Genomic DNA, 23,923 nt, shown 5'->3' with positions numbered 1-23,923 from the left:
AGATTGGATAGACACCTATCAGGGGTGATCTAGACAGTGCTTGGTCCTGCCATGAGGGCAGGGGACTGGACTTGATGACCTCTCAAGGTCCCTTCCAGTTCTAATAATCTATGACTATATGACTCTATGTGTTGCAGCAGGGGCAGATGACCGTTTTGCGGGGCCCCGGGCAGCATAATTCCGCGGGGCCCCCCCTTTGCCACGGCGCATGCACAGTGACGCCATGCTCATGCGCGGTGGCACCACGGCGCGTGCGCGGGGCTTTTTGAAGCGCGGGACCCGGGGCGGCCACCCCGCTCGCCCTGCCCTATATCCGCCCCTGTGTTACAGATCCTCTGTGCCCCATTTGCAGAGATGATGACTATGTTATAGCCCTACCATGCCTGCAAAGCCTTGGTTCTTTAGATCAACCTATAGCAGCTCATGCTTTTAGCTCTGGATGTCCCCAACTCAACCCCCAGCACGATGGCGATGATCGCAGCAGTCACAGTTACTCCTGTGTTACTTACAGTCAGCACCAATAATAGCTGTGAGCAGATTCAGGGTTGCCACACGAACAGTCTCATTCTCAATCTTCAGCTGCGAGTGCAGAAATGCTATGAGGTCATCAGGAGAAGAACGGGCTGCAAAGGAAGAAATCACATCCTCACTAACAACTGAAAGCTCATTCTTACCACACCTACAAAAGAAGGAAGTTACAAGGAAACTACTGTGTAATTTGGAGTCTCTTCCCCTACCTAGCAGTAGGATACAATAGCACAGCTCCATTTGATTTTCCATGATGAGCTGCTGAGTTGGAGAACAGATCTGTGGGAAGAAGAGAAGTGATCAAAGGAAAACTAATCAGAACAAGCAACTGAAAAGAAGAGGCTCAATTAATTTCTAAGCACTCACTTCCTACCTTTCCAAATAGAGCTCTGAAGCCAAAAGAAATGGTACTGACTGCACAACAAGAATCAGAAACAATGACCGATACACTGGATAACAGAAGTTCCTGCTTTCAAAGTGTTTTTAGCAGCAGAGCTAATTGAATCAAGACTTGACCCTTGGTAACTGGTTCAAATGGTTAATTATTCCACCATAAAAATGTAGGCCTTATTTGCAGTCTGAATTTGTCCAGCTTCATTTTCTAGTTATTGGCTCACGTTATGCCTTTCTCTGCTAGATTATTACATATGTTTCCCCACATAGATATTATAGACTGCAATTAAGTCACCCTGTCACAGGATAGGTCCTCCCCATTTGGATGGGATCAGTTTTTACTATCTAACTCTAACTCCCTCTAATAACTGGCTTATGCTAAAATTGCTTTACAAACTGAGCTGGATTTTAGCTAATAAAATGAGACCACTATCTGCTTATTCTTAAGCCAGCAGAAACCAATAAGGCATGAGAAGGTCTCCGGGCTCTTCACTAGCATTCAAAAGATGTTTATTCTTAATATGCTTCAGATCTGCTGTGCTTAAGCTCAAGTGATACAAGAACAAGTTCCCCTCACCCGGTCGTGCAGAGCACTGCAGATGGCTTGAAATTTCCCTTCAGGTAGAAGGATCTTATATTCACCAGCGACTTCCAAGAGCTGCCTCAGACTCTACAACAGAGGGTGAAAGTTAGAAGGTGGGCATACAAAGGAGCAATATGCAATGACTGAAGCAGGTTCATGGAATTCATAGATTCCAAGGCCAAAAGGGATGATTGTCATCAACTAGTCAGGCCTTCTGTATGACACAGGCCTTAGAAATTGCCAAAATAATTCCTAAAGCAGAACTTTCAGAAAAAAATCCAATCTTGATTTTAAAATGATCACCTTGACTCTTGGTAAATGGTTTGAATGGCTAATATCCCACCACTGAAAAGGTAGACCTTATTTCCCATCTGAATGTCTCCTGTTTCAGTTTGTAGCCACTGGATCATGTCATGCCTTTCTCTGCTAGGTCATTACCTATATTTCCCCATGCAGATATTATAGACTGTAAGTAAGTCACCTGTCACAGGGTAGGTCCACCCTGTTTGGATGGTATCAGGTTGTGGAGGAGTTAAAGAACTAAGGCAGCCCAAGTGACCTAGTCTCCCCAACCACCATAGCAGGCCTGGTTCTTAGAGCAGCATTGCCTAATAGACAGGGTCAGTGCAGCAGCCCTTTAATGAGGCTCTTCAGCTCAATGACCCAAGCCCTTCTAGGTACGACTGTGCAACCTAGTGCTCAACCACCCTTTGGGGCAAACCAGTGTTGCCTAGTGGCCAGCCCTTCTCCACCAGGCTCTACCTACTCCACAGGGTCCCAGCCCAGGGCCTTGTCTTGCAGCTCAATGGGGTTTCTTCCAAAACATGCAGAGTCAAAGACTAATACCTCAACTCAATAATGCTTAGTTCACATAGATTACTTCCCACCATTCTTCTGCAGCAGGTCATCTCAGTAACTCCGTGGTCTCTCCTCCATCTGTGGCATTGGATGGTTGTGGGGGGGTCAACTGGAACCACAGGCTGGCTGGTTTCTGCATCCTAGGGCACTGGCAGTCCCTCCACAAAAGCCTGCAAAGCACCTCTGCTCCCTTCAGCTGTCAGCCTAGACAGAACTGAGCTGCTCCCTTTTATATCCTGGTTCCAGTTGGAGCATTCCCAGCAAGTATGAAGGGGCATAGCCCACAGATCATGATTAGCCCCCGCTGAACCATGCATGGGGGGTATCCTCTGTCACAAACACTCCCCCTTAAGAGGGTGTCCATTGGTGGACCTTCCTCTTCATCGTCTCCTTCCACTTGGGAGAAGTCTGTGTTTGCATGAGCCTTCCCTGGCCCAGCGTAACGTACAGAAGTCATAGGGTTGGAGCGGGAAGTACTACCTCATGATTCAGGCACTGGTGTCCTTCATGTTATTAATCCATCTGAGGGGTGCATGGTTGGTGACCAGTTGAAAGGGCTTCCCCAGTACAGGATATCCCAGGGTATGTCTACACTACAGCGCTAATTCGAACTAACTTAGTTCGAATTAGTTAATTCGAACTAAGCTAATTCGAACTAATGCATCCAGACTAAAAAAACTAGTTCGAATTAGCGTTTTGCTAATTCGAACTAGCATGTCCACATTAAGTGGACCCTGAACCGGGGTTAAGGATAGCCGGAAGCAGTGCCGGCAGGGCATCACATGAGGACTTAGAGCGTGGAGCTGCTGCCTCAGGCTAGCCGAGGGCTGTGCTTAAAGGGACCCCACCCCCACCCCAGACAGACAGTTCTCAGGGGTGCCCCTCTTGCAAAGCAGTCCTGGCTTGGAGTGCTCTGAGTGCCCACACTGGGCACATCACAGCACTCGGCCATCAGCCTGGCTGTACTTGCCGCAGGCTGCCATCTGGGGAGAAGGAGCAATTGGGGGGCTGCAGGAGAGCTTCCACCCCCAGAAGCACGCAGAGCCAGCCCAGTCCTCCCCATCGGGGGCTCGTACCCCATTCCTCCGTCACCTCCTTCCACTTACCCTTCCCTAGCCCCCCTTCCTGATGTACAAAATAAAGAAAACGTGTGGTCAAAAATAGAATCTCTCTTTATTGAACAAAACTCGGGGAGACTGGGAAAAGGAGGTGGGAGAGGGGAAGAGAGAGGGTGGGAGAGGGGAGGGCAACTACAATGATCAGATGTTTGGAACAGGTCCCATATAAAGAGAGGCTAAAGAGACTGGGACTTCTCAGCTTAGAAAAGAGGACACTAAGGGGGGATAGGATAGAAGTCCATAAAAGCATGAGTGGGGTGGAGAGGATGCATTAAGAAAAGTTCTCCATTAGTCCCCATAATAGAAGGACTAGAGGACACCAAAGGAAAAGAATGGGTAGCAGGCTTCAAACTACTAACAGAAAGTTGCTCTTCACAAAGCAAAGATTCAACCTGTGGAACTCCTTGCTGCAGGAGGTTGTGACGGCTAGAACTTAGAACAGAGTTTAAAGAGAAGTGAGATAAAGTGATGGAGGTTGGGTCCATGGAGTGCTATTAGCCAGGGGGTAGGAGTGGTGTCCCTGCCCAAAGTTTGTGGAAGGCTGGAGAGGGATGGCACGAGACAAATGGCTTGATCACTGTCTTCGGTCCATCCCCTCCAGGGTCTCTAGGGTTGGCCACTGTCGGCAGACAGGCTACTGGGCTAGATGGACCTTTGGTATGACCCAATACGCCCATTGTAAGCTCAGGGCTCAGGGTTGGGGGTCTCAGTGGACCACCTTCATTTTCATGCACACCTGCTCCTAGGTGGCCAGGCTGGCAGCTCTCCTGCCCTAGACGGCCACTTTCCTGTGCCTAGTGCGGAGGTCGTGGACGAGGTCCATGATGTCCGCACTAAACCAGGCGGGTGCGGTCCTGGGCAGGCTCCCGAGAGCCGCCAGCCTGGTCCCGGGAAGAGGGGGATGGCTGGGTGGCAGCGGGTGGCTGGCTCGAGCCGTGCCAGGTGCAGGGTCTGCTAGCTGGGTGCTGGCCAGCCTGTGCCCCTTTAAGAGGTCCGGGGCCGGAAGGGGGGCAGACTAGTTTCCCTGGTGTTGGCCAGAGTGGCCACCAGGGAAAGCTGGGGAGGGCTAGCCTCCCACTAGTTTGAATTAAGGGGCTACACACCCCTTAATTCGAACTAGTAAGTTCGAACTAGGCTTAGTCCTCGTTCAATGAGGTTTACCTAGTTCGAACTAAGCACACCGCTAGTTCGAATTAAGTTCGAACTAGCGGAGCGCTAGTGTAGCGCCTATCAAAGTTAATTCGAACTAACATCCGTTAGTTCGAATTAACTTTGTAGTGTAGACATACCCCCAGGGTGTAGATCACCCACTTCATGGCCAGGGCCTCCCTTGCTATAGTAGGGCGGCAGGTCTCTCAGGAGAACAGCTTGCAGCTGAGATAAAGGATCTGGTGCTCCTTCCCACCTATTTCTTGAGATAGTACCACTCCTGGTCCTACCTCCGAGACCTCCATTTGAAGGATAGAAGGCTTTGTGAAGTTGGATGGGATAGGACCAGCTCTTGGTTCAGCTGTTTTCACAGGGCCTGGAAGGCTTCCTCACAGTCTTCTGATTACTGGACTTTCTGTGATTGGGTGTTCTTCATCAGGTCCAATAATAGGGTGCCCAGTGTGATGAAGTTGAGTACTAATCAGCCACTGTGTCTGAAGTATTGTGGCACCTGTTTCTTTGTCAGGGAGGTGGGGCAGTCACACAAGCCTTAGACCTTATTTATCAAGGAGCTATAGTTTTCCCCTTCCTACTGTGTTCACTAAGATGGCACTTGGCTGGATTCACAGTGAGTCCTGCATCTATTGGGGCTTACAATACCTTGCTAAGATGTCAGAGGTGTTTCCCCCAGCTGGTGCTGTGGATGACAATATTCTTAATGCACACGGCTGTATATTGCATATATGTTTGCAATATTTGGTTCATGAGCTGCTGAAAAGTGGCTGAGGCTCTGTGCAGCCCAAATGGCATCCTGCTGAATTGCTATAAGCCAAGCAGGGTGTGAAAGGCACTCTTCTCACAGGAAGCCGGTATCAGGGGTATCTACCAATATCTGTTGGTCAGTTCTAGTGTGGAAATGAACTTTGCATTTCCCACTGTATTCCTCCTTGAGATTTCCCCATGTATGCATCCCAGTATCACTTCAGCTTTTTTGGCCACAGCATCACATTTGTAGGTCATGTTCAGCTGAGTATTCACCAAGTTTCCCAAAATATTTTTCAGAGTTACTGTTTCTCAGGAAGCATCCCTCAACATGTATGTATCACCAAATTGTTTTGTTCCTAGATGCATCTATTTACATTCAGCCATATTTAAATGCACATTTATTGTTAGCACCCAGTTTACCAAATGATCTATATCACTCTGAATCAGTGAGTTGTCCTTTCCATTATTTACCACTCCCCAATGTTTATTTCATCTGCCAATTTTATCAATGATGATTTTATGTTCTCTTCCAGGCTATTGATAATGAGATGACAGTCTAACTCCTTCCTGTACCTACACACTTTTCTTCTTTGCTGCTTGAAGCTTCCAGGATATCTCTGATGAAATCTACATATTTTACTACATTTAGGCTCTTGTGTAGTCCTTTGATACTTTTAGTCAAGTCCATGAGACATTGATTCCCTCAAAGTCACGGGCATTCCAATCCCAAAAGCAACCACATATTCTGGACCAGAAAGCCAACATAGATTGGGAGTAAACCATGGAGGAAGTGGGGAGGGGGGAAGGGCAGCAGGGTTGTGGCCCTGGATTTGCTGCTTGGCTTGTACTGAGCCAGCTCACATAGACTGAGCATGCTCAATCATACTACTGAAGCCAACTGCCCTCACTCCATCCTCTCACTATCAGCAGACAAGAGTTACCTTGGTCATGTGATACTGAGGGTAGATGAAATAAGAGAGACAAGGTGGGTGAAATAATATCTTTAATTATATTATCTCACCCACCTTGTCTCTCTAATATCCTTGAACCAACACAGCTACAACAGCCCTGTACACAACAGTAGATGAAATAGACAGTGATTTTATATCTATCTAGTTATATAATCTAAAGCAATGCACTTCAGGCCTTCTTAGTATTAATTTTCAGCTACTGGCAGTTTACTTAATACTGCCCAGAGACAACACACAGCAGCCCCTGCTCTGAGGAGTTTATTTATAATCTAAAAGAGAGACACAGAGTTGATAGGATGTACCAGTAAATCACAAGGAGGGAGTATCTTATGGGGCGGGGGGGGGGGGGGGGGGAGGGAAAAGGTGTTTTGTTTCTTACCTCCTTATCATCTCCAGAAACAGAAGATACTTTTCATGAGAGGCTTTTACCTACAAAACTTGTCACCTGGGTCACCATGTCTATAAAATCAAGACTTGTGTGTTTATCTATTATCTAACAAGTCACTATGTAGACCAGGAAACGCCACTGGTAGCAGCTAGTGCAGTTCACCTATGCGCACACATTGATAGTTATTTTAATAAGTATCTTACCTTGGTGACATGAAAAACATTAACATCCTCTTTATATTGCTCAAGAAGCCATGGGATCTGTTCAAACACCTTATCTTGATGCTCTTCTTTATGCAGGAGGAGGCTCATCATAGTACCAAGGGCTTTGATAATGGCCTGCTTGAGCTACATAGAGACACAGAATTTATGTTCCTACAAATTCATTCAATATCATGCAATGGGCCCATCTTTTCTACTGCTGACGAGTGCAATTTCCCTTTTCCACTGTTGAAACAGCCCTATCTCAATATTTCCTGGTAAAGAGTTAAGACTCATGCATGGCTTCGTCTACACTGGCATGATTTTCCGAAAATGCTTTTAACGGAAAAGTTTTCCGTTAAAAGCATTTTCGGAAAAGCACGTCTAGATTGGCAGGATGCTTTTCCGCAAAAGCACTTTTTGCGGAAAAGCGTCCGTGGCCAATCTAGACACGCTTTTCCGCAAAAAAGCCCCAATTGCCATTTTCGCGATCGGGGCTTTTTTGCAGAAAACACTACGGTGCTGTCTACACTGGCCCTTTTGCGCAAAAGTCTTTCGGAAAAGGACTTTTGCCTGAACGGGAGCAGCATAGTATTTCCGGAAAAGCAGTGACGATCTTACATGAGATCATCAGTGCTTTTCCGGAAATTCAAGCAGCCAGTGTAGACAGCTGGCAAGTTTTTCCAGTCTAGACACAGCTATGGTGTTGGTTTCAGAATTATATTCTACTGCACCTCACAACTTTCCCAAGTGGGATATTTCCCCAGATTAGTATGCACACTAAACCAACTCATTCCTGCTGTAACTCTACTGGAACTGAATAGACATCTGCCAGGAATGAATTTAGCCCATTCTCCTATATTCATCTGCATGTCAGGTGACAAAACTGGAATCTATGTACACTATGTACAGACAGAATTTCCATGAGATTGTGACATTATAATCTTTTTTAAATGTTTTACATCATACTCCATTCTATCCCAAAGAACCTGCCATTGAACTCCATCATCAAAGAGTGCCATACACAGAGAATTTAACAATACAATTTCACATAAAGGTTTAGAAAGCCTACAATTCTCACCTCCAAATCTTCACATGTGGTCCATTTGCTTGTCACATGACGATAGAGAGGAAGAATTTCATCACAGAACTGAGATTTACCCATTTTGGGAAATGGCCACTTTTCCCAGTTACTAAAATATACATTTACTGCCCTTGACCATTTTTCCAGAACTGCATGGAAGGAAAAAAGACAGGCAATATGAAAAGGATGCACTAGTAATAAGGATACGTTGTTTTATCAGTGGACACACCCAGGCTTGTAGTTTATTACACTTCCATGCCCAATTCAGGAACAGCTGATGAAATCCAATAACAGTTTTGAATGATTTCTCTTCCCTCCTTTCCGTTTCTTGTTTCTCAAAAGGCTTTCTTCTCTTTTGTCTCTCTCCATCTCTTTTTAATTCCCATCATTTGAAAACATATTTTTTTCTCCCTTGTTACCTCTTAATTAGAGCTGATTGTAAAGGTAGTTGAAATTAAATTAAAAGTGTTTACTCTTGTTTTTTTCAAAATTTCAAATTACAAAGATCATTCACATGTTTCAAAAATCAACAAATTTCAGCCACCTTTTTAGCTGCACAAAAACACTGAACACATCCTGATTAAAACTGTCATTGACATTTTTTCAGTTTAATATTCCATCAACTTGGAAAAAAATATGAAAAATGTAATACAAAAACAAAATATTTTGACCAGCTGTTTTCTGAATGATTCATGTCCTCTGCAGTTATTGCTTATTTAGCCCTAAAACTGTATGATTTCCTGTTGGGTTACAGTTTGTCTGAAAGATGTTCAGTGCCCCTAACTCCTATTAGCTATACTGAGATTTGACAGCATTTTGCCCTAAAATTAGATGCACCCGCTGCCCTTGAAAGGAAAATTAAGGCTCAATCCTATGTTCTATGAAGCTGATGGCAAAATTCCCATTGATCTCAAAGGTGCAGGATTAATCCCTTAGGCCTGATCTACACTAAAGGGGAAAGTTGACTTAAGGTACGCAACTCCAGCTATGTTAATTATGTAGCTGGAGTTGACGTATCTTAAATCGTGTTTTCAGACTGTCCACACAGTGGAAGGTTGACAGGAGTGTTATTCCTCATGAGAAGCAGGACTACCGGTGCCAACGGGAGCACCCACTCAGTTCGAATTAGTGGGGCTTCACTAGACCTGCTAATTTGGACCCTGGTGATCAACTGCAGCAGCATTGATCTTCTGCATAGTGTAGACGTGGCCTTACTTGAGCATCAACTAAAAAGCAAAGGAAGAGAGAAGTGGAGAAGACCAGAGGACAGAGAAAGAGGGTGAAAGGAGATGATAATTAAGCAACTAAAGAGGAGGAATGGGTGGAGGGGTGGAAAACGGGAAATTTTTAAATGTAATTCAGTCTGTTGCCTGCACATTCTCCCCCAGGAGTTTCCTGGCACATGGGCAGCATCAGCTTTTGTTTATTTTTAAAATAGCCACAAGTCATAAAGGGCCTGAACTTACAAATGCTCAGCACCTCCAGCAAAGTAAGGAGTACTCTCAACTCCACTGAGTGCCACAGGAGCATGAGGACTCAGCCCCTGGTACAATCCAGTTCAGAGCCTGTTTGTAAACGATCAGTCACTTAACTCTGTACCAAGGCCCCTAAATATCCATTTTGGACATCTACAATAAGTGCTGGCACTTACCACCACAAAATTGTTGCATCAGCCTGCTCTCGTCGTCTAACATCCGCATGGAGCTCATGCCGTACAGGGTCATTCCCACAAAAGGAATGCACTTGAGTGCTGAAAAGAAGGACCAGAAGAAAAGGAAGACAGACAATTGACTGTTATCTGCCTTCTTACTATCGCATTTAGAAACACCGCTGGGTCGGATGCTATGGGCTCCTAGGTCATTTTGTGCTGCGTACACAAATGATAAGGCAGAAGTAAAAAATCAGTGGGGGATTTACCCTGAGGAGGAGCATTCTCCACCAATGTGCAGCTGTGCCAGATGCCCAATCCTCTCCCAGAGTAGGAGAGAGAGCACTGGGGAGGGATGAGAAATGGAATGGAGAAGAGCTCCACTAGACCTGATTTTCCTCAATCCTGTCCTTTAAGAACTTCAAATGGGGCATAAGAGCTTGCACCTTGGTGTGGATAGCTCATGGTCTAGCAACTGGAACCAGCCACAGCAGTTCATCTCATGCCCCCCAAATAGCACTCTGTGTAGCTGTACAGAGCGTGAACCTCTGTCCTTAAATGGAAGACAATAACTTTGAAACAAAAGATGGAAGTTGACATACGATAAGCTGATGATAGGTTGCCCAGCGTAATCAAAGTGAACACGTCAGACAGCTTCAGTGGATTCAGATGACATTGAAGCTCATACATCACCTCACTGAAATAGCAGCGTGCCAGAGCCACTAATGTGTTGCTCGCTGCCACTTTTAGTTCATTTGTTGCTTCCTTAAAAAATACAAAAAGAGAGAGACTGAAGTGATTAAAGCCAACTACACCAGCCAATGCTGCTCAAATGAATCAAGTTCTTATTTCTGTTTTCCACCCAACTTTCTGAGAACAGAATCATGAGTCATAAATAATCATTGAATCGTTTGGCTAAACACTTGTCAGCCTTTCAGTTGTTTGCAAGCTGCTTAGACTATTCGCTATTAGCTATTTGTGGTGGATGATTGGCTATCATAGTGACATGATATTTTTCCCTCAGAGGAGGTGGGCAGCTTCAAGATATTCAGAGAATTTTCCTGAATAAACTATACCCTAAATCCAAATACTGCTTCTTTTGGAAACAGCTCCGATTCTGTTTAAAGGTTTCATCCTGCTGCTTAACACCATAGTATCAGAGCACCTTCCACACAAAATCAGTATCAATAATGAAATCCCTAGGAGACTTCACAAAATACTTGCTTGTTAAGAAGCGGTAGGCCTCTCTGCATCTGATATATGTCACAATATCCTGACCTTACAAAGCACTTAAGCACATGTGTAACTTGAACAAGATGAAACTAGTCACATGCTGCTTAGGACCTGGGATTTCTGGAGGACGGTGTGGGGATCTGTGGGCCCCTAGCAGTCATTAATCCTGGAGTTTCAGTATATAGTTTACAAACAATGTTTTAATTAGTTTAAGCTTTCATTCCTGTCATTAGCATATAGGGAAAACTAACTTACCTGAGTATCAGAGGGGTAGCCGTGTTAGTCTGAATCTGCAAAAGCAGCGAAGTGGGTCTTTGACCACAAAAGCTTATGCTCCAACACTTCCCTTAATCTAACTTACCTGAGTCTCTCTCATGTGCTTTGAGGCAAGTGTTATTATTTTGCTCAGTAGCCTTCTCTTTAGGACCTGGGCATCCTGCTGTAATACTTTCTCCAGGATACAGTAAATGTCTACTCTGTTTTTCTGGGGACAAAACATAAAAGAACAATTGGGGAAAATGTTTCCTTGATGACAATATAGTAATGCTATAAGCTAATATAGTAACGCAATATACTAACACTTACGCTAATAAGCTTCTGCCCAAAAGAGTTTACAATCTAAACATGAAACAACTAGCCCAGGCTAAAAGAGCAGATCAATAGCCAGGAAAATAATTCAGGTCTTCTGATTCACTATCTGGAGTCCTCTCCACTAGACCACACTGATTCCACAGCCTGCATACTCACTCAAGTAACCCCTAGTCTTCATTTGTATAAAACTTGCTATGCCCTCCACAATCACCCCAGCTAGCAGCATTTCAGAAGAAGCTGAGCAATTTACACATTTTTTAATCAGAATAAGGGCCCTGCACTGCCCCCTTATCCAATTTTGTTTATTATTATTATTGTTGTTATTATTATTATTATTGTTATTGTTGTTATTGTTATTATTAGCATCATGCCTTTTTTTATCCACTCCAGACAGAATTTGTAAATACAATGATAAAATACCCAACTCCTGCAGTAAATCTTCTGCAGCTTTTAGGGAAAATTAGCTCAGGAGTTACCTCTACATTGACAGTAGCACACTTGAAGGTCTCTTTTATGGGGTCCATCAAAGTTCAAATTCACAGATGATACTAAATATGGAGGAGTTGAAGGTATGAGTTGTGACAGAGAAATAATAAAGAGGGGCACAGAGAAATTAGAAACCTGAGCAGAACAAGACTGATTTCAGAGAACTGCAAACTAGCGCACCTAGAGAGGGGGTCAATATAACTGACATAATGAGAGGGAGAAAAGTGGGAAACAACAAGTGACCTGGAGTGACAGTGAAAAAAAAAGTCAGCCATCTGGGTTGGGTTTGTTACATACAGGAATCTTGTCATAAAGCAGGAAGACAACAGTTTCTCATTGTTCATCTGAGGTGTGACTGCTTCTGGCTTATTTCACTTTTTTGGCACCACATTCCCCAGAAAAGATCAACAGCTTGGAAGTAATTCAGGAGAAAATTTTAAAAAGTGCAGGGAGGCCAGCAGAACTGACTTTTAAATAGAGACCTGCAACCTCTATGGGATCTGACCTCATGCATCAGGGTGAGGTTGGGTGGGTGTAGGGGAGCCTGCCTTGACAATAAATGGCCACGTCTCCCTTTAACACGTGCGGATCTCTAACAAGCAAAACCCAGGCCTGTCTCAAGTCTGGTGCACATAAGCATGCAGGCAAGGTCATGGGAGAAGCTGTGAGAGGAAGGAATGTTTTGCATAACAATGCAGATGAAGCATGGTACGTGAGACTATGTCAAGAACACATGGCAAGCAATCTTGTACAGGTACTTCTGTTTCTGATAACCACAAATTACAGATGCAGCCATACAACTGTCAACTATGCACATAGCAGCAACATCCTGAGTGACAGGATGTACTCCAGATAGGGTATTGGGCATGTTCCATATCCTACACAATACGTAATCAATTGGTAAATATTATTAGAACAACCAAGTCTCGCTTTGCTATAAAATGGGCTTAGTAAGAACAATCCGTGGGAGGGAATGAGCAGGATTGACCCACAGGTACTGCTCGATGTAACTAGAAGTAAATAGGCCCTTCACACCGGTGATCCAGTGCATGGTGTTCCAATGCATGGGAAGAAAAGGAACCCTGACCTCCTGCCTGCTACTGTAGGTAGCATACGGGTGAAGTGTAAGTGAACTAGTCTTTCTTATTGTATTATAGTAGCTCTTTTATTAATTGCTTTTGCATTGCTTTGCACTATATTCTTGCTTTAGAATGTATGGCATTTAAGGTTTAAATTGTGTAGTAATTGTTTTTAAGGCTTGTAAAACTTAAACAACTGTCATAACTGCTTAAAGCTTGCAATAAATAAGAAAGTGGTTAAGTATCCCTGGAGTGTCCTGGTTTCTCTTGGATCTAAAATGAATCGTATCACATCACAGTGGGAAAACAACTGGACTCCCCTGGGCTCAGATCAGGTCAGCTCTCCTCCACAGAGTCAGCACAACCGTGACTGCCTACTCCAGCCAGCCACCACCTCCTTGCTGCATAGCATGCACTGTGGAGTGAGGATGCTTAGGAGTCAGTGTTTCTTACCCTGCAGCACGTACATTGCACAGCAGGGGGCAGTATCAGAGACCTAAAATTTAGACTTTAACATCAGGAAAAATGCCCCAGCTATAAGACATCTATCAGGTTATTACATCGTCTTCATTGGAAAGTGGTGGAAACCCAGTCACTAGGAGCTTTTAAAATTGGTTTGGCCCCAAAAAATGAAAAAGGCACTGCTGGGAAATTGGATGATCCAACAAGCCTTTCACATCTGTCTCCTGTGAGTCTATAACTCTGAATTCAGGCAGCTGAAGGTGTGAACTGCCTGCTAAGGTCATAAAGCACTTTGGAATGTTCAAAGCCAATGGTTGGCTACACATTCCAGTGGTTGTGCTTTTAAAGGATGCTGCTGCAAACTGCTATTATTACTGCTCTAGTGGGGAGAGGCTCTGCCTCTTTCCATTCATTTTTAAATGTAAGGAGGATTTTTAATTGAAAATCATAATTGATAACTTATGAATACAAGCGCCCCACACTATTCAAGCGAGCCAGAAATGAACTGCTTGTCTTGGCTTCCTGCTTTGAGGTTTTTGGATGAAGATGCTAAAGGAGGACAAACTACTGCTATAAGAGATTATAGATACCCCTACAGTGCACTTTTATAATATACAGCCCATGTACTCCAGTGTGTACAAAAGGACAGTGCTCCTCTGAGTGTCTCTTTATTATATCATCCTGATCTGTAACAGAATTTTGCATGATGAGTTTTGCATGAAGACAGAAGGGTAAATACTGCTTACACTGAAGGTGGGCTGAGCCAAGTTCTGTATTGAATTACTTCCATGAAGTCAAACAGAATTTGGAGTGGAAACATGGAAAACAGATGTGATTTGATGAAACTGCCCTACCTCATCCTGCTGAAGTTTTTCTAGCAGAACAGTCACAACGACAGCCAGTTTGGTCTCAGCTATCTTGACAATCTGAAGGGCAATAGAGGCCTTATCTTGATCGTCCATATGGTCCAGGAGGAAAACAACCTCGCTGTAAACAGCTGAAATTAAAGGAAAGGATTCTGCTGGTTATCATTGATGTTGGGATTCAGTGCTTGTGTCTTTAATTCACTATCTAGTAAAGACTCTGTAGGAGACCAGACATGGTAATAAGTGGACCTGGGAATCATGCAAATCCTTTTCTTCCCTCATGGTGACCATGTCTGTTTGCAGAGCTATTGTGGGGGGACGGATTATAATAAGGAAAAGCTGCTCCTTTTAAATAAGATCCCCACATAAAATAATCTTTTCCACCTTTACTATTAATTTAGGCATTTTGATAGCACACAGAATAATTTAGAGCCAAGATTTTTAAAACTGGGTGCCTAAACTAAAACTCCTCAATCCATATTAACACGCCTACATCCTGATTCAACAAATTAATCACATGCCTAACTCAATGCCAACAAATAAATCTAAAGTTAAACACATGCTGAAGTGTTTTGCTTAGTCAGGGTGTCATTTCCAAAAGTGCTGAGCACCCAGAATTACCTATGGATGGTGCAAAGAACTTCTAGGGGTTCAGTATCTCTTGAAAATCAAGCCACTTTTTAAAGACCCCACTGTATGAATTTAGAAGTCAAACTTTATGCACTCTGTTTTGAAAAAAGGCTTCAGTTTTATTTTATGGTAATTTAAATACTTGCAGAGAAGACACATGGAATAGGTATTTGTCCAGTTGCCTCTAGAGACCCTAAAAGATTTTCCCCCAATGCACAACATAAGAATATAAGAACGGCCGTACTGGGTCAGACCAAAGGTCCATCTAGGCCAGTATCCTGTCTGCTGACAGTGGCCAGCACCAGGTGCCCCAGAGAGGGTGGACAGAAGACAATTATCAAGCAATTTATCTCCTGCCATCCCTCTCCAGCCTCTGACAAACACAGGCCAAGGACACCATTTTATCCCCTGGCTAATAGCCTTTTATGGACCTAACCTCCATGAAATTATCTAGCTAGGTGTTTTCCATGGGTAGGGTGATTGCCCCATACCTTTATGTGAAGCCTCAGAGATTAAGTCTTGGTAAGTCTTGCTCACATAGTCAGGATCAGTGTTACCCGTAAACTGAGCACTTGGGTGGCAGACATGTGTTTCTAATGGTTGTACACATCCATACAAGCCTCAATGCACATCAAATGTATTCTACACGTAGAATTGGAGAGAACATTGGTCAGGATGCAATTGATCTCCAGATTTGAGGGTGGGGAGGAATTTTCCCTGGGTCAGACTAGCAGGGATTATTGTTTGGGAGGTTGGGAATTTGTCTTCTTCGGGAGTATGGGGCACTGATCAACCACCAGGATCATCAGGGCATTTCTGACCTAATCATTTCTCTACCATTGCAAAGGCCTCAGGCATTGGCAGCATTTCAGTTTCTCCTATCCTCTGTCTGCAGCACACAGCATCTTAGTCTCCTAGGCCTTGGGCACATCTACACAGCAGGGCTAAAGCAGAAATAAGCTACACAACTTGAGCTCTCAATTGTGCAGCTTAAGTTGAAATAGTTTATTTCGGCTTTTGGCGCTGTCTACACAGCAGGAAGTCGGGGAAAGAGCACTCTTCCTCCTACTTCCCTTACTCCCCATAAAATGCGGGTTATAGGAGTCGGAGAAAGAAGTCCTCCAGCTTGACATTATTTGACATTATGTTGAAATAATGGCTTGCTGTGTAGATGCGGACCATGTTATTTTGCAATAACATCAGTTATTCCAAATTAACACTGCTGTGTTGACATACCCTTCAAGAGTGACAATTTTTAGTCCAAGACAAGTTTTGGTTTCAGCATAGGGTTGCTAGGTGAAACGTAATGGTTTGTGACATACAGAAGATTAAAGTACATGATCTAATGACCTACCAGCCTTAAACTCGATGAAACTGTGAAATAGTTGATGTATTAATAAAATCAGGATTTTATCTCCCATGTGTCTCTCAGCAGAAATTCTCCTGGAGACTTAATATTTAACAAGAAATCTGAAATGCCATATTTATCTGTCTCCATTGTAACAGCATTCCAAGGCATGGAGGAGGAATTGATCAGAATTTACCCTTCCCATGAAAGATTGCTCAAGATTAGGCGATTACCCATCCTTACCCTTCGATTCCAACACCCAGATGCAGATGGAATCAGAACTGTAACTTACATTGCCCATACAGTTGCAATAGTAATGGTGAAGGATTAAGAGCACTAGTGTTGCTAAGAAACGCTTTGTTATCCTCCATTTAATATGCTAGCTATCCACTTAATATCTTAAGTAGACAGCAGGTACATCTAGACTGCAGAGTTTTTCCAGGATACCAGAGATATCCCAGAAAAGCTCTGCCACGTCCAAGGAATGCGTCTGCTTTTCCAAAAATATATTGGAAAAGCAGACATGTTTTTTCAGCATCTCAGTAAACCTCGTTCTACGAGGAAGAAGGGATGTTCTGAAAGAGGCTTTTTTTCTGACATTTGGCCCAGTGTAGACGGGCCAACTGTCAGAAAAAAAGCCTCTTTCAAAAGAAAAGTGATAGAACTTTGTAGTCTAGACACAGTCAGCTAGAAGAGAAGTCCTTCTGTGTTTTCTCTTCTAATTTCTCCCATCTCTGATGCTTTGCACCACTAGATTTTGGCTCCAAGGATGCAGAAGTCATAAAATAAGGACCCATATTAACAACATAAAACAACTGGAGAAAGGAAAGAAGACCTTCCCCATAACATCCAATAGTGACACAGGTTGTCAGGAAAGTTTCCAGGTTCAGAGGCTGTAGGCCAGTCCTTCAACTCAAGTCAATTAAAAGGGAAGTCAGTAGAGGCTCACTGGATTTACAGCAGCTAATGATCTGGTCATATAAATGGAGAATATTACACGTTTCTATGCACCCATGCTCTTGAATGTGTATGTGTGGCTACAGGTTGGATATAAAAAATACAATAGTGACCCTTACCTCTATCAATTACCTCCTGTTCACTCACAAATGTATTCATGGTTTAGTCTTTCCTCAACACCTTCTCTCAATCCTTTCTCCAACTAGCTCCAGTACTGAGAGATAGATGGCCTCTCAGTCTGTCAACCAGAACTTCCAGTTAAACTTACACAAGCACTATTGTGACATCCTTGTGACCTAAGCAAATTCCATAAACTGTTGATGACCAGGTAGGCACACAGGGACTCTGTCACTTTGCTGGAGAGAACTATGGTTAAGATGACCTGTCACCTGTCTATGACTTTTACTAAAAATTGCCCTAAATAAATTTTAGGTGCTGGGGAAAGGCAGCACTCCAGCAGACTCCACTGCTCTGAGAGCAGGCTAGGGTGCCACTACTACTTCCACTCCAGGTGGGTGAACTGCCCAGGGTACCCTGACTGCTCTCCAACCAATGCTCCAGCACAGCATCTGGCCCCAGGGATGCCCTGAGATGTACCACGCCAACTACTGTGGAAGTCACAAAGGTCCCAGAAAGTCACAGAATCCATGATTTCTGTGATAGAAATGTAGCCGTGTTAGTCTCGTGTAGCTGAAACAAAAAACAGGACTATGTAGAACTTTAAAGACTAACAAGATGGTTTATTAGGTGATGAGCTTTCGTGGGCCAGACCCACTTCCTCAGATCAAATAGTGGAAGAAAATTGGCACAACCGTATATACCAAAGGATACAATCAAAAAAATGAACACATGAAATTTGATTTGTCCTTTTCATATGTGTTCATTTTTTTGATGGTATCCTTTGGTATATATGGTTGTGTCAATTTTCTTCCACTATTTGATCTGAGGAAGTGGGTCTGGCCCACGGAAGCTCATCACCTAATAAACCATCTTGTTAGTCTTTAAAGTGCTACATAGTCCTGTTTTTTGTTTCATGATTTCTGTGACCTCCATGAATGATTCACAGCCTTATTCATAATCACTTTCTCCCAAATAGGCCTCTACCTACAGGTTCACAACCATCTCCTCCCTGTTGGTCAGAATCAATTCTTAAATGCCTATGCCCTGGGTTACTTCCTTCAGTTTCTGAAACAAAGCATTGTCCCCATGACATTCCAAGAACTTATTGGATATTTTGTGTTTTATCATATTACTTTTCCCACTGATGTCTAGGTAGGTAAAGTCCCTCATTACTATAAGGGTCTGGATATTTGTTTTATTTGTTCTAGAAATGCCTCATCTCCCTCCTCCTCCTGGTTTGGATGTGTTTTCCCCACTTCGTCTTTACCCAGAGACTTTCAGCTGGTCTGCCTCGTGCCTCTTTCTGGAACTCAGAACAAGTGTACAATACAACACCACCTCCCTTTTATTCCTACATGCTCTTCCTGAACAAGATGTACCCCTCTATGCCAATACTGCAGTTATGAGATTTATCCCATCAAGTATCTGAGATGCCACTTAAGCTCAGTTATGACTTGTCTATTAGTACTCCCAATTCTGACTGCTTATTCCTGTTATTCCTTGAATTTGTGAGTAGACGTCTAAAGCAGTGACACTCAAAATGGTCCATGAAACCACTTTGAGAAAACTGCTAACTGGCTACACTGGTGTGTTTATTTACTGGTGCCGCAGCCACAAAGCCTCGTGGCTCCCATTGGATCCGATTTGCTGTTTGCAGCCAAAGGGAGCCATGGGAAGCAGCAGCCACAGCTCCTTTTGCTATGACTGGCTAACCAGAGCCAAAGGGACCTGCAAGGCTCCGTGACCTCAGTGCTGGTAAATTGTAGGGTAAACTGAGGCAGCCCTAAATGTGCTAGTAGGCCTCTAAACAGCATAACTCCATTCTAGGATTAAGGCCTGGGAACACCACAGTCAGGATAAGAACTGCAGACAGTAAAAGACCCTGGGCACCATAGCAACCACGTTCTAAAACACTCGAACTGGGTCTCAGTTGGTAACGTAACACATTTTGCTTGAGATAACATTCATAAAATTTGCTTAAACTGTCTTGCTTCACTCCTAGATAATAAGCCTGAGAACCAAGTGCTGCACCAACTCAAGGCCATACCCGCCTCCTATAGCAACATCATCATCTATGGAGACTAAAATGTTATTACTGTTTTGCTGACATGTTTTGGCATTTGAACAATAACCACCTGTATATTAATTAACGAGCTGTTACTTTGCAATGGGCGGAGATATTATGTAATCTTGAGTAGTTCTATTGGCTTATGTGCTCATTTCGTCTTGCTGCTAGACCTATCAAATCATTTTTCCTCCGTCCTCCTGCTGACTATATAATCTATTGTATTGTGTTAATTAAGCAGTGTTCACCAGGGTAACCCCTGCGTGTCACTCCATCAGCTGATGTATAATAAATCCTCTGCTTGTTTTCACCTGCATCCAGAGTGTCCTGGCTTATTTCCAACATAAATAAACACACCGGCGCGGCCAGTTAGCAACTTTCTCAAAGTGGTTTCACGGATCACTTTGAGAAACACTGATCTAAGGGATTGATCAAATTCCCCCCAGGGATTTCCCTCTTGTTGCTCCTGTAATTCTACTCTAATTTTCCATATCTGATTCTCCCCAAAGAACTAGTCCTCTATTAAAGATACCTTTTGAACCTAGTTGCCTTTTGTCACCTGCCCCTACTCAACTTAGTTTAAAGCCCTTCTAATAAGATTGGCGAGTCACTGCATTAAGATGTCCTTCCCTTTTGTGGTCAGATCGACCCCATCTCTTCCCAGCAAACCTCCTTCCTGCAACAGTATGCCATGACTAAGGAAGTCAAAACCTCCCATCCATCCATCTTCATCACACTATTATGTGGACATGCTTACCATTTAGTGTAAAAAGCAGAAAAAACACTCAGTGCAGGAAACAAGGGGACTGAAACTGAAGCTGTCAAGTTCACATGCTTCCATTTTCACTAACTGATACATCTGGATCTCTCAAGCTAGTGGGGATGTCCAAGGCAGAAAAATATTTCTGTAGATCAGCATGTGATTATTTGTATTGCGGTACTGCCTCATAGTCCCAGTCATAGGCCAGAATCTCATTGCCTTACGACCTGTACAAACTCAGAATAAGATGGTCCTTAACTGTCATTAAGTAATATTTATTCACAGCACAACAGAGAAGATAATTAAGCAAGAAGATAAGCCTACTTTGACCAGGTACCAACATGAAACTAGTGTAATAATACTACATATTTAGGAAACTTTCTCCCTGATTCAGGGTCTGTTGTAGCTAAGCCCCAGTTCCATACCATTGTGCAAACTGGGGTCTTATACAACTGCGCTAGATAGAAAGTGTACAGCAGTACAGTTCAAGAGTACTCCATATTTAATACATGCACAGGAGGTCACTTCCACAAGAAGCTAAGGGCATGGTCATCACAGAGAGACTTCCTGTCTCTGCTAGTTTTATGCATCCCTCACTGTCTACGCCTGCTCCATAAGTTCAGGCCTTTCAAAAACACAGCATCATGTACAGGTAACTGTAACAATGCTTGTTCGTTGTATCTGTTCACATGAGAGCAAGGCATCCAATATCAGTCCACTATGGGTGGATCAGCAATAGGAATAATGTTTGTGCATGTGACAAATAACCCCAGGACCACAGAACAGATTAAGGACACCAATGTGTGTAGCAAAGTCATCACAAACACCGTGCAGACGTCAGGGAACTCATAAGTTAGCATATAACCTTCATTCCGATCTTGGTGCAATAGTATATCCTCAAAAGGAAACTTTACTTATTACTTGGTTGTATTTTACTTATCAGTTGGTTGTATTTTACAAGATAAAAAGCTGAATCGTTGGTTGAATGTTAGTTTATTTGCCCCAGGGCCAGATTTTTACAAAAACAAGTCATGTGCACATACACAACTAAGAGTTCTGCAGCAACGCACACTGTCCTGCAGCAAGTAGTAGTGGGATCCTGCCCTTAGCAAGTCCTGGGCTTACAATTCACATGCTTATCTCACTAATAGGTATCAATTGATCAGCCTGTACTGAATATGGCTTGACAATTTGCCATCACTCAAAACACATTACAGTCAGAGAGGATGATAAATATACCATTTATTCACCATTATGTACAAAGTCCAACATGTCCAAGGAGGCAAGAAAACAAAACTGGTGAATACAGAAAAAACATTACAGCCTCTCTCCGACTTACAGACCAAACACTTGGCTGTAACTCGATCAGTTTGTAACTTGGACCCCATTGAGTTACACGTGACCACGCTGTTTGTAAGCGCGGGTCACATTCGTAACACGGGGACCGCCTTTACGACTGCTCCATGGGAGCTTTGGTCGTAAGTGCGAACGGTCGTAACTCGACCATTTGCAACTCGGGGAGCAGCTGTACTGCAAAAAATAGACTGATAGCAAGAAGCTTTTGTACAATGTGCAGTAAGATGCACACCTTAATCCCGCTCAGCGTTTGACTGACTCTAATTCAACCTAAGTTTTGTCAGAGTAGGGTATGAGGCCCAGATCTTCAAAGGTATTTAGACTAATTTCCATTGAAACCAATGGGAGCCAGGAATCTCAATACCTGGGAGGATCTGAGCAAGGATGGCAGAATTTGATGCAACAACAATATGCATTTCTAGAGAGATTTTCCTTTTTAAATAATTTTACTAACTCTCTGATTCAAATATAAGCCATTATTAGCAAATAATTATATTTTTTCTATCCCTATTAGAGCACAGACAAATAGGAGAGTGGAAATAACCTGATTTATTTAAAAGATTTTAACCAGGTTCTTTCATGGAAAAAAATTAAAGATCCAGCATTGTACAGATCACTCTGCTGAGATGTGAGCCAAATGACTTAAAGCAGAATTCCAATATTACTTCTCTTTTTTGAAAGTTTTCTCACAAACTCCTCAAAATATCTGCCTCCACCTAGTGGTGTGGGTTTGTTATTTATATTCCCTGTTGTAGAAATACATCAAATTATACTCCGCATGATTCTATGATTCTATCTGTAGGGACAGGGACAGGGATAATCCTGGGAAGAGGCTCTTTTTTCCTTCACTACTCTATAGAGGTTCTTATACTGCTTGTTGTCAGCAAGACATGAGAAGTCATTCTTCCACTCTACTCTGCGCTGGTTAGGCCTCAGTTGGAGTATTGTGTCCAGTTCTGGGCACCACATTTCAAGAAAGATGTGGAGAAACTGGAGAGGGTCCAGAGAAGAGCAACAAGAATGATTAAAGGTCTAGAGAACATGACCTATGAAGGAAAGCTGAAAGAATTGGGTTTGTTTAGTTTAGAAAAGAGAAGACTGAGGGGGAACATGATAGCTGTTTTCAGGTATCTAAAAGGGTGTCATAAGGAGGAGGGAGAAAACTTGTTCATCTTGGCCTCTGAGGATAGAACAAGAAGCAATGGGCTTAAACTGCAGCAAGGGAGATTTAGGTTGGACATTAGGAAAAAGTTCCTAACTATCAGGGTAGTCAAACACTAGGGCTGTGTCTAGAATGCATCCTTTTTCCGTAAAAGGGATGCAAATTAGACACATCGCAATTGCAAATGAGGTGGGGATTTAAATCCCCCCTGCTTCATTTGCATAAACATGGCTGCTGCTTTTTTCTAGACACAGCCTGGAAGAAATTGCCCAGAGAGGTTGTGGAATCCCCATCTCTGGAGATATTTAAGAGTAGGTTAAATGAATGTCTATCAGGGATGGTCTAGACAGTATTTGGTCTTTCCATGAGGGTAGGGGCCTGGATTCGATGACCTCTCGCGGTCCCTTCCAGTCCTAGTATTCTACGATTCTATGATTCTTTTCGTCCATAAACATTTTTACAGACAAAGGGAACGTGATGCAATTGACCTGGCCTTGGGATCCCCTCCTGGAGGCCCTATGGTCTGACCATACCCTAGAGACACAATAGAAAAGTCCTCCAGACAGACTGGAGTGGCTGTGGGAGAAGCAACCAATCAGGGCCAGGAAAGTCCTATAAAAGCAGCGGAAAGACCAGTATCAGTCAGTGTCTCTGGAGGCCACAAGGTATGCAGAACCAGGAGACAGGCTGCCTGAGAGAGTGGCAGCACTGCAGACAGCTCCTTGGCTATGTCTAGACTGCAGGCTTCTTTCGAAAGAGGCTCTTTCGAAAGAGCGCGTCTAGACTACAATACGCGGATCGAAAAATCGATCCGCTTTTTCGAAAAAGAGCATCCAGACTGCTGGACGCTCTTTCGAAATTGAAAGCCACCCGGAACTGCTTCTGCCAGGGCATGGGGGCAGCATTTCCTTCCGGGTGCTGCCTGCCTGCCCTTTGCAGAGACGCGTGGTGAGAGGGACACTCCTGAACACCCGTTGCTCTGCTCCTGCAGCTGCCTTTGCTGTCCCTCGAGGAAGTAAGCAAGGCATTGCAGTGCTGGTTTGGAGTGCTCAGCTTCCTGGGACACCCCAGCAGCTTTTTTCTTTTGAGGTTTTTCGCTTTGAGACCCTTTTTTTTGGCATGG

Source organism: Pelodiscus sinensis, unplaced genomic scaffold (assembly GCF_049634645.1).
Source record: "Pelodiscus sinensis isolate JC-2024 unplaced genomic scaffold, ASM4963464v1 ctg36, whole genome shotgun sequence".
NCBI classification, from domain to species: Eukaryota; Metazoa; Chordata; order Testudines; family Trionychidae; genus Pelodiscus; species Pelodiscus sinensis.
This window is presented reverse-complemented; position numbering follows the sequence as displayed.